The sequence below is a fragment of the Monodon monoceros genome, unplaced genomic scaffold (assembly GCF_005190385.1).
Source record: "Monodon monoceros isolate NGI ecotype Baffin Bay Population unplaced genomic scaffold, NGI_Narwhal_1 Super_Scaffold_18, whole genome shotgun sequence".
NCBI classification, from domain to species: Eukaryota; Metazoa; Chordata; class Mammalia; order Artiodactyla; family Monodontidae; genus Monodon; species Monodon monoceros.
In genome coordinates this window covers 108,798,023-108,816,967 of record NW_021703774.1, presented here as the reverse complement: position 1 = coordinate 108,816,967, position 18,945 = coordinate 108,798,023, and the positions used below count along the sequence as shown (strand labels likewise).

The window sequence follows — 18,945 nt, the reverse complement described above, 5'->3', positions numbered from 1 at the left end:
CTGTATGTGTCTCTAGGTCTGAAGTGGGTTTCTTGTAGACAGCATATATATGGGTCTTGTTTTTGTATCCATTCAGCCAATCTGTGTCTTTTGGTGAGAGCATTTAGTCCATTTACATTTAAGGTAATTATCAATATGTATGTTCCTATTTTCATTTTTTAAATTGTTTTGGGTTCGTCATTATAGGTGTTTTCCTCCTCTTGTGTTTCTTGCCTAGAGAAGTTCCTTTAGCATTTGTTGTAAAGCTGGTTTGGTGGTGCTGAACTCTCTCAGCTTTTGCTTGTCTGTAAAGGTTTTAATTTCTCCATCAAATCTGAATGAGATCCTTGCTGGCTAGAGTAATCTTGTTTGCAAGTTTTTCTCCTTCATCGCTTTCGTATGTCCTGCCACTCCCTTCTGGCTTGCAGGGTTTCTGCTGAGAGATCAGCTGTTAACCTTATGGGGATTCCCTTGTGTGTAATTTGTTGTTTTTCCCTTGCTGCTTTTAATATGCTTTCTTTGTATTTAATTTTTGACAGCTTGATTAATATGTGTCTTGGTGTATTTCTCCTTGGATTTATCCTGTATGGGACTCTCTGTGCTTCCTGGACTTGATTAACTATTTCTTTTCCCATATTAGGGAAGTTTTCAACTATAATCTCTTCAAATATTTTCTCAGTCCCTTTCTTTTTCTCTTCTTCTTCTGGAACCCCTATAATTTGAATGTTGGTGTGTTTAATGTTGTCCCAGAGGTCTCTGAGACTGTCCTCAGTTCTTTTCATTCTTTTTTCTTTATTCTGCTCTGCAGTAGTTATTTCCACTATTTTATCTTCCAGGTCACTTATCCGTTCTTCTGCCTCAGTTATTCTGCTATTTATCCCATCTAGAGTATTTTTAATTTAATTTATTATGTTGTTCATTGTTGTTTGTTTCATCTTTATTTCTTCTATGTCCTTGTTAAATGTTTCTTGCATTTTGTTTATTCTATTTCCAAGATTTTGGATCAACTTTACTATCATTATTCTGAAATCTTTTTCAGGTAGACTGCCTATTTCCTCTTCATTTGTTAGGTCTGGTGCATTTTTATCTTGCTCCTTCATCTGCTGTGTGTTTTTCTGTCTTCTCATTTTGCTTATCTTACTGTGTTTGGGGTCTCCTTTTTGCAGGCTGCACGTTCGTAGTTCCCGTTGTTTTTGATGTCTGTCTCCAGGGGCTTAGGTTTGTTCAGTGGGTTTTGTAGGCTTCCTGGTGGAGGGGACTAGTGCCTGTGTTGTGGTGGATGAGGCTGGATCTTGTCTCTCTAGTGGGCAGTTCCACGTCTGGTGGTGTGTTTTGGGGTGTCTGTAGACTTATTATGATTTTAGGCAGCCTCTCTGTTAATGGGTGGGGTTGTGCTCCTGTTTTTCTAGTTGTTTTGCATAGGGTGTCCAGCACTGTAGCTTGCTGGTCATTGAGTGAAGCTGGGTGCTGGTGTTAAGATGGAGGTCTCTGGGAGATTTTTGCCATTTGATATTATGTGGAGCTTGCAGGTCTCTTGTTGACCAGTGTCCTGAAATTGGCTCTCCCACCTCAGAGGCAGAGCCCTGACTCCTGGCTGGAGCACCAAGAGCCTTTCATCCACACAGCTCAGAATAAAAGGGAGAAAAAGTAGAGAGAATTAGTAAAATTAGGAAGAAAGAAAGAAAGGAAGGAGGGAAGGAAGGAAGGAAGGAAGAAAGAAAGAAGAAAAGAAGGAAAGAAGGCAAGAAGGAAAGAAAGGAGGGAGGGAGGGAGGGAGGAAGGAAGGAAGAAATGAAGGAGGGAAGGAAGAAAAAAGACAGAAAGAAAGAAGATACAGTAAAATAAAATAAAGTATAATAAAGTTATTGAATTAAAAAATAATTATTTAGAAAAAAAAAAAAAAGGGATGGATAGAACCTTAGGACAAATGGTGGAAGCAAAGCTATACAGACAAAATCTTACACAAAATCATACACATACATCCTCACAAAAAGAGATAAAGGGGAAAAAATCATAAACCTTGTTCTCAAAGTCCACCTCCTCAATTTGGGATGATTCGTTGTCTAAAGGAGGGAAGGACGGAAAGAAAGTAGGAAAGAAAGAAAGAAAGAAAGAAAGAAAGAAAGAAAGAAAGAAAGAAAGAAAGAAAGAAAGAAAGAAGGTAAAGTATAATAAAGTTATTAAAATTAAAATTAATTATTAAGAAAAAAATTAAAAAATTAAAAAAAAAAGCAGTGGACGGATAGAACCCTAGGACAAATGGTGGAAGCAAAGCTATACAGACAAGGTCTCACACAGAAGCATACACATACACACTCAAAAAAAGAGGAAAAGGGGAAAAAATCATAGATCTTGCTCTCGAAGTCCACCTCCTCAATTTGGGATGATTCGTTGTCTATTCATGTATTCCACAGATGCAGGGTACATCAAGTTGATTGTGGAGCTTTAATCTGCTGTTTCTGAGGCTGCTGGGAGAGATTTCCCTTTCTCTTCTTTGTTCTCACAGCTCACAGGGACTCAGCTTTGGATTTGGCCCTGCCTCTGCGTGTAGGTCGCTGGAGGGCGTCTGTTCTTCGCTCAGACAGGACGGGGTTAAAGGAGCAGCTGATTCGGGGTCTCTGGCGCACTCAGGTTGGGGGGAGGGAGGGGCACGGCGTGTGGGGCGGGCCTGCGGCGGCAGAGGCCGGCGTGACGTTGCACCAGCCTGAGGCCCACCGTGCGTTTTCCTGGGGAAGTTGTCCCTGGATCCCGGGAACCTGGCAATGGCGGGCTGCACAGGATCCCCAGAAGAGGGGCGTGGATAGTGACCTGTGCTCACACACAGGCCCCTTGGTGGCGGCAGCAGCAGCCTTAGCGTCTCCCGCCCGTCTCTGGGGTCCGTGCTTTTAGCCGCGGCTCGCGCCCGTCTCTGGGGTCCGTGCTTTTTCAATACTCTACTTTTATGGCATTGTATTTTTAAAGGGTTATTATTAATTATTTACGTGATCTCTGACCACAAACAGTTATTGAAAAATACCACTATAACCACTTTAAAGATAGACAAATGGAAGAAAAAGAGCAATAACACTGAGGCCTCACTTTAATCACAGGCTTAGTCAATGAAAAAGTGAGGAATAAAGTCACTTTCCATTTAAATTCTCTCAAGTCCACCCACTCAGGTTTTCTAGCAACAAAAAACATTTCAGGAGGAGAGAGGTAGCCTCTTACTAATCTGCTGGTGCAGACTTCGTCAGAAAATTTCAACTTCAATAGTCCTATGCTATAGAACTCATCAGAGCTACTATGTGGTTGGTTAGGGTGATACTATCAAAGTGAATTTGAGAATCTAATATAATGACCATTATCACTATCAGAATGTTTTGTATTTATTTGGATCAAGAGTGATATTACTCTACAAAATCATAGATAATTTACTGGAAAATGGATAAAGAAAAGAAATAACATGGTCCTTGAGAAGTTGTGAGCATAAGGAACCATATCCTTTGGATATATGTGGTGGGAAATTTAGAATCATTGAAGTGAAGGAGTTTCAAATATTGTTCCTACAAAATCATCCTTTGAAGTAAATAGTTAGCTAAACCTCAACAGAATCCACTATTCTACATAAAATAAGTATACCTGGGCAGTTAGCTTCATTGAACATGAGAGTAGATCAGAGTTTAAAAGTCATGAAAATGTTCAATACAGGTATCCCCTGCTTTTCAAAAGTTTGCTTTACACCACTTCAACTTTACTAAAGACCTACCTAGTTCCACAAACAGAAAGAAATCCTAAGAGGATTTTCACTTTTATGAAAAAAAGGCAATTGCTTCTTTGCTTTATGGCCATTTTGGCTTACAAAAGATTTCATAGGAATGCTCTACTTTTGGATAGTGGGGGAAACCTGTACTAAAATATTGAAAATAAGCTACTGTAAGAAAGGGAAACTTATTTCCACCATTTGGATATATTGCATTAGCTACAATTTATTTGGTATTGTTTAATTAAGAGAATTTCCCAGTTCTTAATCGTACTTGTTTATTCATTCACTTATTTGCCTTTATTCTGTTTCTCTTCTCATCAATTTTGTATCGACAACAATCAATGCTATGTCTAGATGTGAAACAGGAGTCAGAGCATGGAAAGATGAAATATTCTGCAATCTAGCTGATTAGGCTCTGTGAAATTTCACTATCTAAGCACAGAAAAACTCTTGAACAAAATGTAGGGAGAATGTAAATAACATATAAGGATTTGCAATCATATGTGATAGATATAAGAAGAATGGTAGAACAGCAGAGTTGAAGTGTGCTTTTTGCTAGTGTCAACATGACATTGTTCATTTTTTACCATAGACAATCCCTCACCATCTCTGATTTTTTTGAATTTTCTCCATTACATGCACATATACATGCACATACTCAAACACCAAGATAATTGCCATAATGCTATGCCAGAAAATACATGGACTCAAACACTATGCTTCCTCAGTTTGAATATAATAAGAGAGAGAAAAGGGATGGTGAGGCTCAAACTATGGGGACTATCCAACATGGAGCTGGGATGAGAAGAACATATCATCTAGACCTTGTAGCATCAGTTGTCTCATCCTGATGGAAGCAAGCCATTAATGTATGGAACTTTGAGCTAGACTCTAAGGGGTAAGTTCTAGTGGATATAACCCACCAGAAAGTAGAAATCCCATATTCTTCCATTTCTGTTGCTAATTTACTGTGTAATTCTGAGTAAATCACTCAACTAGATTTCTGTCCTTTCTGTCTCATAGGGTTTTGACTCTTATTTGTCATTGCACACTCCCCACATCCAACAAGTCACTTGGTACTGTCAGTTATTCCTGTATTTTATATTTGGTGAGGGCAGGGCCTCCACATTGCATGCAAAGTAGCAGTAATGGTAGATGATTAAGTTATGAAAGGGAGAATTAAGGCAAAGATGCCTTAATTCACATTAAAAACTTATTCTGATATATAATCCAACAGAAAAGGCATTAATTGTAATCACAGAAACAATTCATAATACAAACACAGGGTTTAGTTGCAGGGTGGAGTATGTCATTTCATATAAATCAGAATATCATTTTGTTCATCCGTTCATTCAATACATAATTATTTAGTGTGTGTGTGTGTGTGTGTGTGTGTGTGTTAGCCTCTATTTATTCTTGGGAATATTTTGTTGAATGGAACAAGGATTTCTGAGCTCACAGTTCTTATGTTCAAGAGGAGGGAGGCAGAAAATAAACTATTAATACTATAAATAAGTAAATTATTTAATGTGTTCTTAGGTAATAAGTGTTATGGGGAAAAATAGAATAGGGCAAAGGAAATCAAGAGTACCAGGGTTTGGTGAAGAGAGTTAGACTGCCATATTAAATACTGAGGTTAGGGTAGCATCATTGAGAAGGTGACATTTGAGCAGAAATTTAAAGAAAGGTAGAGAATTAGAGATGCATACATCTGGAGGGAGAGTGTTATAAGCAGAGAACTCAGTTAGAGCAAATCCTTTAAGGTGAGAATGTTTTCATCATGTTTAAGAAAAAGTAAGGAGATGTCATAGCTGTACTGGGGGGGGAGGAGAATATTAGGAGATGAATTTAGTGGGATAACTGCATTCAGGTACAGAGGTAGGGGACATTTAATATTCAAAGAATTTTGGCTCTTAGTCTGCATGAGTATGAAGATATTGCACAGTTCTGAATAGAGGAATGATATGAGTTGTATTAACGTTTAAAGCATTACTCTGGTTGCCATGTTAAGAATAGACTGTCAGAAGAAGAAAGTGGAAACCAATTAGGAGGGCATCACAGTAATTCAAGTAATAGATCGTGGTAGCCCACACCAGGATGGTATAAGTGTGGATGAAGAGAAGTGATGAGATTCTGGCTATATATCAGAATTTACTGATAAGATGGATGCAAAGTATGAAAAAAGAAAAGGGTCAAGGATATATACATATATATATATATATATATATATATATATATATATATATATATTTTTTTTTTTCCTGAGCAATTAGATGGATGAAGTTTCCACCAATTGATATGTAAAAGGTTGCAGGCGGTGTAGTCTAGTGTTTATTTTAGGGCAAAATCTAATTTTGAGATATCCATTAGATACTCAAGTGGATAGTTAAGTAGGCAGAGATATAAATGTGCTATTTGGGATAGACGCCTGGGCTAGAGATATAAATTTGTGAGCAGTTGCCATATTGGTTATATTAAAATCCATGTGATTGGGTGGGATCATCAAAGATGTGAACGGAGATAGTGAAGAGAAGTCTATGGACAAAGCTGTGGGGTGCTCCAACATTAAGAGTTTAGGGAGTAGAAAATAATCCAATAAACAAGGTTGAGAAAAGAAGAACAAAAATCAAGGGAGTGGGTGGTATGAAATGCAAGTGAGGAAAATGTATCAAGGAAGTGGGTATGCTGCTGATAGTGGCCATTGGATTTACCAATGTGGACATCAGTGGTACACATGATGAGAACATTTTGATGGAGTGATGGAGGAAAACACCCAACTTGCTTGGGTTTGAAGGAATATGGAAGGAGATAATTAGAAATGACAAGAATAGATAACTCCCTCAGAGTTTTTCAATAAATACAACAAAGCGATGGGTAGAAAAGTGACAGGGAAGATGAAACAAGATAATTTCTTTAACTGTACGTATATACAGTGATTTCAACTATACACAAGAAAGAGAGAAAAATATCTATGTAGGAGGAAGAGGGAAGATTTGCTGGAGTGATGCTGTTCAAGGAATTCCTGGAATGATGTCCTTAAATAAGCAAGAAGAAATAGGATTTATGCAAAGGGGAGGAGTTGGCTTCAAACAGAGATAAGATTAAAATCTATGGCTTACTCTCTTCAGCATTTTCTATGCCATATTATACCATGAATATTATGGAGTGACTAAACATTCACTGAGAGACTGTAATGTGTCTCTATGTATTATAGAATAAGATTCCTATTATGGTAGTGATGATGAAGTTGAGAAAATTTTGAAAAGTCAGAAAGGATTAACCTGTTGTCCATATTAGGTTTTTAATCTATAGAGAGCCTTTGCCAACAATGTGGAAATGGACATTAAAATGAATCTCATGCCCTTTAAACTGTTTATATCTTTATATTAATTTCTTATCCACTAGACCACTTAATGCAAAACAGTCTTGGAACTAATTTATCATGTTTAAATCCATAGATTCCATTTCACTTTCAAGTAACCAACTAACTGAGTTTGAGCTGTCAAAAAGTCCTCTAATTAAGATACTAACATCTAGAAAGATTGAGAATCTATTCTTGAATATGGGCCTCAGAATGGTTTCATTGTCTGAGGCTCTTCATTAAATATCAGGTTGTGAAGAGATACCCCCTTGCATTTAACCATTTTTGTTGTTGTTGTTCAATCTTTTGATCTTGTATTCTGTGCTGCTACTCTCCTTCTGCTGTAATCTGTTCATGAAAACGTGGTCAATTTAATTTTCCTAAATTAGTAGAGCTCTGTTCCTGTCACTATCTGCCTGCTTAAAAGCCTTTAATCATTCACCATTTTCTAGAGAATTAAATCCAAATTGCCCTGATTCTGTAGCCTTGTTTTCATCCTCACTATCACTTAGTCCAAGCTGCTATTATGTCTTATTGCAATAGCCTGAAAATCATTCCACTCTCAAGCACACTATATACCACTGCCTATCCATTTTCCACATTTACCACTATATCAGTTATCTATAGCTATATTTATGCCACCTAGCAATCACAAATACTAGTGGCTTAAGACATTAAGTATTTATTTAGCTCACAAATCTGTGGATCGATTGGTTAGTCCTTTTGGGTGCACCCGCGGAGCTCTACTGATACAGGCAGGACTTAGCAGGATTCATTCACTAGTTACAAATCAGCCAGGCTGCTTTGCTTATTTTGACTGGGTTCTTCCAAGTGTCTGACTGGTGGTTGGGTGGCCTGAGTTGCCCTCAGCAGAGACAACTGGGCAACTCAGCTCTGCCCCACATTTCCTCATTCAGCAAGCTAGCACAAACATGTTCTCATGGTGGAGGGACAGGAAAGAGCAAGGTGCAAGTGCTATTTCAAGTCTCTGCTTGGGTCCAGCCTGCTACTGTTCTGTTGGCCAAAGCAAGCCACAGGGCAAGCTTGGAGTCATTGTGGGGAGGCAGTAGAAGGGCATGAATTTGGGGAGGTGCAATAGATTGGGGCTGTTAGTGTAATTAATCTACTACAAAGACCTCAGTCTTTCACATGTACTAATATGGTCTCTGGATCACAGACCAATCTCACAGTTCTCTCCCCTTACTTGTCTAGACATGACTTCCTTTGCCTCATCAATTTAACCTAGTTAATTCTCGTTTATCCTTTATCTCACTTAAGTATCAGTTTGTACAGGAAAACTTCTTTGACCTCCCAGGCTATGTCAGAATCCTTTGTCATAACCCCTCATGGTACTATGTTCCTATCACAGAGTACTTGACTTGTGTTGAATTATTCATGTGGTTATTAAATTAAACTAAACTAATACCTTTCTAAAAACAGGAACTTTGACATCTCTTGTGCAACATCTAGTGTCCAATGTTGTGCATGGAACATAATAAATGTTCAATAAATATTTCTTGAATGACATCATTTAAGCTGACTGGATTTTCATGATTATTATTTCTTTCTTTTTCCTCAAGAAATCTTACCCATTCTGTAAGAGTTGTTAAGATACATTTTTTTAATGCTGAAATGATCATCTCTTATTCCATGGACCTAATACACTGACTATTTTTCTTTTTTGCTTATTCTCTTAGACCTTTAGTTCAACTTTGTTTCTAAGTTCCTGGTCTCTCAGTGATGATTCCTTTATTAAATAGCACAATTGAAGGATAAAGTAAGTAAGAAATTAATTGTCATCCCTCAGGCCACACCCTCCCCAGTTTATTGTAGTCTTTGAGAATAAAGTAATAATGTGCATATTGGTCTTATGAATTAGGGACACACTACCATGTATTTCCCAAAGAGGTGTTTGCTGTAGTCAATAAAGCATTAGGTTTGGAATTTGGAGCTGTGAGGTAAATGAGCTGTGGGTCCCTGCATGAATCATGTTATCTCTTTAGGTTTTAGTCTTATCCATAACATTTAGAGAGGACATAAAGTCAGATGAAGTCTAATATCCTTTGTAGCTGTAAGAAAATTTTCCAAGGAGGGTTTTGGCATGCACAAATCACATTTCTTCTGTGTTCTGCCTTAAATGGTTGTATATTTCTCTGATTGAACTTACTCCACTATGCTGCCTAAATTCTAGCTTCTATATTAGACTGTGATTTCTTTTTAGCATAAGGACCATATCCTTTTCCTGGCACTTGGCACAACTAGGTGTTGACTTTTTTTTTTTTTTTACCTCAGTGAAGACTTCCATCTAATTCTTATTTGTCCCTGTACATTATAGGGCACAGATTTTCAGAGAACTCCCTTGTGTGGAGGCTGTTGCCTTAGGTATATGTTAGACACATTGGAGACTCCAACTGGGAGCTGTTAACTCTCATTCATTTGTCCTTCCTTGAGCATGATAAAGTTATATTGAATGGGTGTCTTGACATGCTAATTTGAGAAACAAGTGCAAATCTAAAATGCAGAAATATAAAGAGCATTTTTCATTTACAACTTTGCCTTTTGGAATCACATATATTGGAGAGAATGCCCTTAAAACCAAGTTTTGCAATGTTTAACATATACTAGAGTGACATGAAAATGTTAATTTCAGGTTGTGAGAGTTCCAATTATTGAAGCCATCCACCAATAACTACACTGAAATAATGTCAAAGAATCCCAAGAGTGTGCCAGTGAAAAAAGAGTTTATTATGGAAAAACTAATGGACCGTTTTCTGTAGCTGTCCCTGCTGGTGCTGCTATGATGGGTAACATACACCAAGTGAAATATCCTTCTCATATGTTAAACCACACATTTTCACCCCAGGGAAATAGAATGGGTTTCATCTCTGTTAAATATGTTTGGCTGTTTTTGGATATTTTCTTTCCTTTTCTGTTTTTCCTATCACTGTTTTTACTTTAATAAAAATATTTTATAGCATTTGTGCAAAAAACAATTCAATTGTATCTTTTTTTATAAATAATTTTATGTTTGGAATCAAGTTAAATGGCTCTCCTGTGGCATCCATCTTGTTATGATCCAGTGGTCATTAGAATTTTGCCTTGAGGGTGTTAGGCTAATGAATCCAATGTTTACCATAATAAAAATGACCAGGTTCTAGTGGTGCAAGGTGAGTGTGCTCTACTTTTTAACTGGTCCAAAAAATAAAGGTGTCTGATGGTGGTCAATCTTTGCTACATGCATGGGAAGTTGTGTTGGTTTGCAGAAGTTTAAAACTTTACATATGTTCTCCATTAACATTACTTTGTTAAGAAAATAATTTATGAAAATAATTTCTTCAGGAAACCTGCTTAGTCTTGATTATTCCAGGATAGTAAAGAGTTAAGAAAGCTGAAATCTCCTAGACCTTGAAAATAAATCACAGTGTTTTCCTAAACATATTGCACAATTCTTTGCAGATGTGTAGGAGGAAATGTATCACAATGGAAAGCCCAGTCATTTGTAATTCCACAGAGCATGAATGGGAATATCAGTTCTCTGCCGAAGCTATTTCTGTTTTATTCTGTGCCTGCTTCATGGACTGTTCCAGATCCTTAGAGAGCAATCAATGAATCTACTTTAACCTATTAGATTATGGACCCAGGTCCCTTTTTGTAAAAGAAAAAAAAAACTTTTTAAAGATCTATGTTTTCTTTGAGGAAAAGGAAGAATTGATCATTTCTACTCTCAATTTATTTCATCTGAAAACTCTAATTCCAGCCCTTACCCCTGCAGGGTTAGTAGCTAATTAGACTAATGCAACATGTAAAGTCCATAAAACTTATTGCTGATTAATTTTTAACCCAGTCTCTAGTGGAGAACTTTGACAATCATTCCAAATGCGTTAGAACTCAAAAGTTGTTCTAGAATATCATTCCAAAATCAAGATTGATGGGTGTGTTATTTGTAACTCATTATCCTTAAGAGGTAACTTGTGGAGGTTATTTCACTCTCAGATTCGTCCAGTACAGGATGCAGGAATCATTTGCCTTTGCAGTGCTGATTAGTAATTTTTCTGCAGTCCTTTCATGACTGCTTTTGGGTTCAATTCCACAGAATTTTTACTTATGGTGTGTTTCTTTGGCTTAACTTCCCATTCTGTCTCTGTGGATCACAGTGCTTGACAGAACCTCAGAGGAGAGAAAGACTTACTACCAGATTTTCCACTTGAACTAAAGATTAAGTCAAGTTCACACTGAAGATTCCTTAATCAAAGTTGTCAGCTGACATATGGTCACTAGGTTTAATGTAGTCAAGTGCATCTATATGAAATGTAAAGAGCAAATTTAGGATTCAGTGACATACCTGGAAAACACTTTGGATCACAGATTTATTCTCATTTCTTTCATAAAAATAAAAAAGAAGAAGAAAAGGAAGAAGAAGAAGAAGAAGAAAAAACTATTACTACCTTTTACTAAGTGCTAATTATAGCACCATTCTGTTAAGTGTTTTAATTCAAGGTAGGATTTGTGGGACTATAGTTATTTACATTTTATGGTAGTTCAGAGAGATCACATATCTTGTCCTTGATGATATTGCCTTTAAGATGTTTAAAGTGGAAAATGGTACCAGACCCATCTCCCTTCAAGGTCAGTATTCCTAATCATTCAGAAATACTACTTCTTATTTAGGTGACCATAATGCTTTTCTCTAAAAATGAATAACTGTGTATCTCAAGGAGTTTCCAAACTCATAACATTGTATAAATATGTGATAAATTCCCTCTAAGGGCTTCTTTAAGGTAGTCTCTACCAGGATAGAGGATCAAACTAATTTGATTATATAATATGACAAGTATTGTCATATTATATGCTGTTAGTGTTGTTAGGGTTCTCCATATTCACTAACTTGAAAATCAATATTTGGGATTTTCCTTGAGTAAAAGTCAATAGGCAAAAGCCTAGAATCAATTTTTCATAGCCCCCACTTTCTGCACATTGAGTCCCTGATAGATCCATGCCCAAGGAATCACATGGCCTTTGTAGTCTGGTCATCTAGGAGAAACATGTGCCTTTGTAACTGTGCCCTCTTGGGATCCCAGACCAAGGTAAAGACATGGCTCAGTCTGGTACCTGTGATGTAAATTATGCAACATCTCAATCCTGACACAAATTTTATAAAGATATATCCTTTGTCTACATCCCAATATCTTCTCCAAAGCCTTCAAATTTAGTTCCTTCTACCCACCTAAACAAGCCACATCTAGTAAATAGCAGCTGAGTCATTTACAGGGTAAATGAAGCCTGCAACTCCTCAAACGCATTGTCACTTCTTCTTCTTTTTTTTTTTTTTTTTGTCACTTATTCTTGAAAAACAATCTGAAGCCTCGTCATCCCCTGGTGAGCTCCAAACCAGTCATAGTTTATAAAAGTTAGATCTAAGATAAGGTGGATGCATGCAATCCAGGGATTATGCAAAATGATTCATGAAATAGTAGAAAAAATATTAAGAACTTTCATTATATTTATTTTATGTCAGCATTTAAAGCTTTTATTTTGGGGTATGTTTTATAAAATAAATTATATGTAAGTATAGTGGTACATTTAAATTACATAGTGGCATATTATAATATTATAAATACACAAATACTGGGAATTTGCATGCAAAAATATTTGACAATTTCCGATCTATAATACTATTAGGCTAAAAGAATTCTAGGTGGAAAGTATGTGGCTACTTATATCATACTATAAATCCATATGTATTGATACATCAATTATCCAAAAATTACATAAATCCTATACTGTAAAGAGGGGGCTAAAACTATTGATGTTATACATTAGTTTTCAGTCAATCGGTAAAAACCAAACTTCTAAATCCAAGACTCTCTTTTGAGACAAGGAAAAATGCAGAATGAGATTGTCCATCTAAATGCCTTTACTTGTAAGGGAAACGATAAGGGAGTGGAGGAAGTGTGTTATATCTCAGAACAGTAATTTTCAGCAAGTGTCCCTGCATGTTACTAGTTATTCTAAAGGAAGAGAGGGATTTGTTAAACAGGGTTCTTTACTAGAAGAGTTCTTGGAGCTCTTAATAGGAGCTCATGATAGGCAGTGTGAATCTGTAGAGGCATAAAATATTGGTCAAAGTTCTTTAACAATGCTATCATGCTTTTGAGAAGCATTTTATGGGGATGGAACACCATTGAATGTACTTGGAAAATGTTGGCTAAAATAAGTTGTTTTCTCTGAAGTTTTCTGCCCAGAAGCCAAACCTCTACCCTTAAATTAGTGTCCATTCTAATTTAAGCTCATTCCAGTGTAATGTAGGCCTTTCCAACAGTCAAGATAGTCTTCCTCTTTTCTCTTCTACCTCATTCCTGATAGTCTTTCTCTTTTCTCTTCTACCTCATTCCTCTTACACTCAATAAATATTTATTGAGTACTGTGCTAAGAATAGGAAGACAATTGTAAACCTACATGATCTTTGTCCTAATTGAGTTCAATCTGATTAGAGAGATAGACATTTTACATATAATTATTTACAATTGTTATAAATGAGAAGTTTTAAGTAGGTATCACAGCGATACTGGACTTAAATTTGGTGGGTTAGGGAAATACCCATGAAGAAGTGGTATGTCTGCTGAGACATAAAGGAAGCATTCTAAGTGGACATGTGAGGAGCAAGAGAGCTCCTGAAAGAAGAAACAAATGTGTGAATGCTCTGAGATGGGAGAGATTTGGTTATTGTCACCATTAGCTAGAGGGCCAATGTGCCTGGGACAGAGTGGGTGAGGTGGAGAACAACGTGGAATGAGATGGAAAAATCAATAGGAACCAGATTACACAGGGCCTTGAAGGCTACATCAAGGTATTGGGGTTTAATCAAGAGCAATTGGAAAGTATGAAAATGTTTTAAATAAATAGTGACAAGGTCAGAGTTCTCTTTAAAATGATCACTCTGGATGTTGTGTGGATAACAAATTTCAGGGACACAAGAAAAGACACATTTCCTAATTCCTCTACATAAACTCCACAAAGACAGGGATGCTTTCCCCTCAAAAAAGTACTCAAGCATCTATGACAGTGCTTTGTACATGGTAGAAGTCCCATATATATTTGCTGAAAAAGGGAATTAAGGTATATATTCAGTTAAGACTCCATTTTAGCAGTTCAGGCAAAAATTGTTAGTATTTTGGACTTAAAGCTGACAGTGTAGAGAACCCTAGACGTATGATAGGGATGCCTGGTGGGAAGAGCAACAGCACTTTGTACTTTTGGATGGTGAACAACCATAGGTTGGAAGAAATCTTAAGTTATTTTCAACACAATTTTTGTGATTGATGATTGGCTTGATCTGCCTCTACTTTCTGAAATATGTGCATTTCAGTGTGAGACAATCTTTTGTTGGAACATCAGATATTAGTCAGACACTGGCAGTGTACATATATTGGAGGTATGAGCAATTCCTAGAAGCTCAAATGCATCTCACATTGTAGACAGATGTCCACTTAGCCTATGAACCTGAATAGTAGTGTTTAGTCACTTTTCAGTTTCCAGTTCATTTGAACTTTAAATGTTTCAAAATTAAAACAAACAACTACAGAATCTAACTTTAAGTATTTCATTTATTATTTTAAATCTATATATTTTTTCCATCTTTTTACATTTTTTCTATTTCTTATTTTTCAGTTTTATTGAAGTATGATTGACAAAGAAAATTGCATATATTTATGTTGTACAATATTATTCTTTTAAAGATGTACAATATAATCATTTAGTATATGTGTATTTCACTGAAATGATTACCACAATCTGATTAGTTATATAAATTGCTTCACATAGTTACCTTTTTATGTGTGTGAGTGGTGAGAACACATAAGGTTTACTATCTTAGCAACTTTCAAGTATACAATATATAATTGTTAACTCTAGTCATCATGCTGTACATTAGATCTCTAGAACCTATTTATCTTTGTTCTGTTTTGTTTTTGAATTTTATTTATTTTTTTATACAGCAGTTTCTTATTAGTTATCCATTTTATACATATTAGTGTATATATGTCAATCCCTATCTCCCAATTCATCACACCATTACCTGCCACCCATCACTCCCCCCCAACTTGTTGTCCATACGTTTGTTCTCTACATCTGTGTCTCTATTTCTGCCCTGCAAATGGGTTCATCTGAACCATTTTTCTAAGTTCCACATATATGCGTTAATATACAATATTTGTTTTTATCTTTCTGACTTACTTAACTCTGTATGACAGTCTCTAGATCCATCCACATCTCTACACATGATCAGAATTCATTCCCTTTTATGGCCCACATCTTCTTTATCCATTCATCTGTCAATGGGCATTTAGGTTGCTTCCATGACCTGGCTATTGTAAATAGTGCTTCAATGAACATTGGGGTGCATGTGTCTTTTTTAATTATGGTTTTCTTTGGGTATTTGTCCAGTAGTGGAGTTGCTGGGTCATATGGTAATTCTATTTTTAGTTTTTTAAGGAACATCCATACTGTTCTCCATAGTGGCTGTATCAATTTACATTCCCACCAACAGTGCAAAAGGGTTCCCTTTTCTCCACACCCTCTACAGCATTTGTTGTTTGTAGATTTTCTGATGATGCCCCTTCTAACTGGTGTGAGGTGATACCTCCTTGTAGTTTTGATTTGCATTTCTCTAATAATTAGTGATGTTGAGCAGTTTTTCATATGCTTCTTGGTCATCTGTATGTCTTCTTTGGAGAAATGCCAATTTAGGTCTTCTGCCCATCTTTTTTTTTTTTTTCTGCCCATCTTTTGATTGGGTTGTTTGTTTTCTTAATATTGAGCTGCATGAGCTGTTTATATATTTTAGAGATTAATCCTCTGTCTGTTGATTCATTTGCAAATATTTTCTCCCATTCTGAGGGTTGTCTTTTCATCTTGTTTTTGTTTCCTTTCCTTTGCAAAAGTTTTTAAGTTCAATTAGGTCCCATTTGTTTATTTTTGTTTTTATTTCCATTACTCTAGGAGGTGGGTCTAAAAAAATCTTGCTGTAATTTATGTCAAAGAGTGTTCTTCCTATGTTTTCCTCTAAGAGTTTTATAGTGTCCGGTCTTACATTTAGGTCTCTAATCCATTTTGAGTTTATTTTTGTGTATGGTGTTAGAGAGTGTTCTAATTTCATTCTTTTACATGTAGCTGCCCAGTTTTCCCAGCACCACTTATTGAAGAGACTGTGTTTTCTCCATTGTATATCCTTGCCTCCTTTGTTGTAGATTAGTTGACCATAGGTGCTTGGGTTTATCTCTGGGCTTTCTATCCTGTTCCATTGATCTATATTTCTGTTTTTGTGCCAGTACCATATTGTCTTGATTACTGTAGCTTTGTAGTATAGTCTGAAGTCAGGGAGTCTGATGCCTCCAGCTCCGTTTTTTTTCCCTGAAGACTGCTTTGGCTATTCAGGGTCTTTTGTGTCTCCATACAAATTTTAAGATTTTTTGTTCCAGTTCTGTAAAAAAATGCCATTGGTAATTTGATAGGAATTGCATCAAATCTGTAGATTGCTTTGGGTAGTATAGTCATTTTCATAATACTGATTCTTCCAATCCAAGAACATGGTATATCTCTCCATCTGTTTATATCATCTTTAATTTCTTTCATCAGTGTCTTATAGTTTTCTGCATATAGTTCTTTAGTCTCCTTAGGTCGGTTTATTCCTAGGTGTTTTATTCTTTTTTGTACAGTGGTAAATGGGAGTGCTTCCTTAACTTCTCTTTCAGATTTTTCATCATTAGTGTATAAGAATGCAAGAGATTTCTGTGCCTTAATTTTGTATTCTGTAACTTTATCAAATTCACTGATTAGCTCTAGTAGTTTTCTGGTGGCATCTTTAGGAGTCTCTATGTATAGTATCATGTCATCTGCAAACAGTGACAGTTTTACTTCTTCTTTTCAGATTTATATTCCTTTTATTTCGTTTTCTTCCCTGATTGCCATGGCTAGGACTTCCAAAACTATGTTGAATAATAGTGGCGAGAGTGGACATCCTTGTCTTGTTGCTGATCTTAGAGGAAATGCTTTCAGTTTTTCACCATTGAGAATGATGTTTGCTGTGGGTTTGTCATATGTGGCATTTATTATGTTGAGGCAAAAACTATTTATCTTATAACTGAAAGTTTGTACCCTTTGGCCAACATCTCTCCATTTCTCTCACCTCCCAAGCCCTGGCAACCATTGTTCAACTCTTTCTTTCTATAAATTTTTGATGTTATTGTAAATGTGATTGTTTTCTTAATTTTTTTTTGGAGAGTTTATTGTTAGTGTATCAAAATGCAGTTGATTTTTGTATATTGATTTTGTATTCTGCAACATTACCAAATTCAATTATTATTTCTAACAAGTTTTTTTTTTTTTTTTTTAGTGGAGTCTTTAGGATTTTCTCTATATAAAATCATGCCATTTGAAAACAGAGGCAATTTAAGTTATTCCTTTCCAATTTGGATAAATCTAGTAATTGTGAAGAACCATCCACCTACTATTCCAAATACACATTTTATAATCTATATATTTTAGGCAATAAACAAATAAAATAGTAAATAATGTTTCAAATAAAAATGAGGAAAGTGCCTGTTATGTGGTGAATTGTGTCCTCTCAAAATTTATGTTTGAAACTCTGAATCCCAATATGTCCAAATGAGATCTTATTTGGAGAGAGAACCTTTAAAGAGGCAATCAAATTAAGATGAGGTCCATTAAGGCAGGTTCTTATCAAAGATAAAGGGAAATTTGGAGATAGACATATACACAGGGAAAACATCATGTGGACACAAGATGATAATCTACACGGTAAGGCAGGAGGCCTGGAGCAGAGCCTTCCCTCACAGACCTCGGAAGGAACCAACTCCAACAACAACACATTGATTTTGAACGTCTAGTCGCCAGAACTGTTGGTCAATAAATTTCAGTTTGCAGTACTTTGTTAGGGCAGCCCTAACAAATTAGTATTATATCTGTAATAGCAGCAACTTAAAGTCTTTAACTACTAACTGTTATTTGTGTTTCTTTTTCTGGTTAAATCTGCCAGACTTGGGGGAGAGGCAGCCTCTGTGATGCACGTGTTCCTCATGATCCGACGCCACAAGACCACCATCTTCACAGACGCCAAGGACTCGAACACCTTGTTCCAGCTGAAGCACATCATTGAGGGCATCCTCAAGTGGCCACCAGACAAGCAGCAGCTGTACAAGGACGACCAGCTTCGGGACCACGGAAAGACATTGGGAGAGTGTGGCTTCACCAGCCAGAGAGCACGACCTCAGGCCCCAGCCACTGTGGGGCTAGCCTTCAGGGCAGATGAAGCCTTTGAGGTCCTTAGCATTGAGCCCTTCTCCAGCCCACCCGAGCTGCCAGATGTAATGAAGCCGCAGGACTTAGGAAACAGCGCTAATGAACAAGCTCTGCAGTGAGAGACCCCCACCACCTGCCCCCCTCCAATAAAAGAGATTTGGGTGTCCAAAAAAAAAAAATAATAATAATAACCAGATTTAACAACATATACTAGTTGCTACTGAGTACAGTATAGAATAGCTCTGCAGTTTACAAAAATATACAAATTGTATTTTAAATGATATTTTAAAGTTGGAAAAGTGTTGGAAAGCAGGAATAGCAATCAGCATTTCAGCCAAGGCCTGTTTCTGACCCTTTATTATTGTTAGAAATATAAAAAAGCAGAATGAATACTATTTTATATTGAGAAGCCCGTTCTTTCCCTGTGTGGCTGTTCAGAGTAAATATTATTGGCAAGGTCACTGGAGGATTAGTTTGAGATAGTGCAAATGTTATATGAATTCTCAGCATTTTGCTTTTTCTCAAACATGTTTTTTTTTTTCCCCAT

The 18,945-nt window shown here is 36.5% G+C and overlaps 1 pseudogene; it reads left to right on the top strand.

The window, feature by feature from the left end:
- The first annotated feature begins 18,160 nt into the window (after positions 1–18,160).
- Positions 18,161–18,517, top strand: LOC114898213 (annotated as a pseudogene).
- Positions 18,518–18,945: the final 428 nt, after the last annotated feature.